This window comes from Gracilinanus agilis, chromosome 1, assembly GCF_016433145.1.
Source record: "Gracilinanus agilis isolate LMUSP501 chromosome 1, AgileGrace, whole genome shotgun sequence".
NCBI lineage: Eukaryota > Metazoa > Chordata > Mammalia > Didelphimorphia > Didelphidae > Gracilinanus > Gracilinanus agilis.
This window is the reverse complement of record NC_058130.1, coordinates 563,975,505-563,975,918: the sequence shown is the minus strand read 5'-3', so window position 1 is coordinate 563,975,918 and position 414 is coordinate 563,975,505.

Genomic DNA, 414 nt, shown 5'->3' with positions numbered 1-414 from the left:
CACACACACATATATATATATATATATATACATTGACATTTCATCCTATACAGATTGTCACTATTTCCTCTATGTAAACTTCTTCTAGTTAAGGTGTTGATAATAAAAAATTTTAATATTTGACAATATCTTCTTTTCTTCTAAGGATACAAATTGATTGAAATTATTGGGTCTCTTAAAGAAAATATTTTATTTTATCTCTCTCCCTCCCCCCCTCCCTTAATTACCTTATGATGATTCTTTTGAGTTCTGTCTTTGGGCAGCAAACTCTGTTTAAGACCGGCTTTTTCTTTATGAACTCTTGGAAGTCCTCAATTTTATTGAATGACCATACTTTCCCCTGCAAAAATATAGTCAGTTTTGCTGGATAGTTAATTCTTGGTTGTAGACCCAGTTCTCTTGCTTTCTGGAATA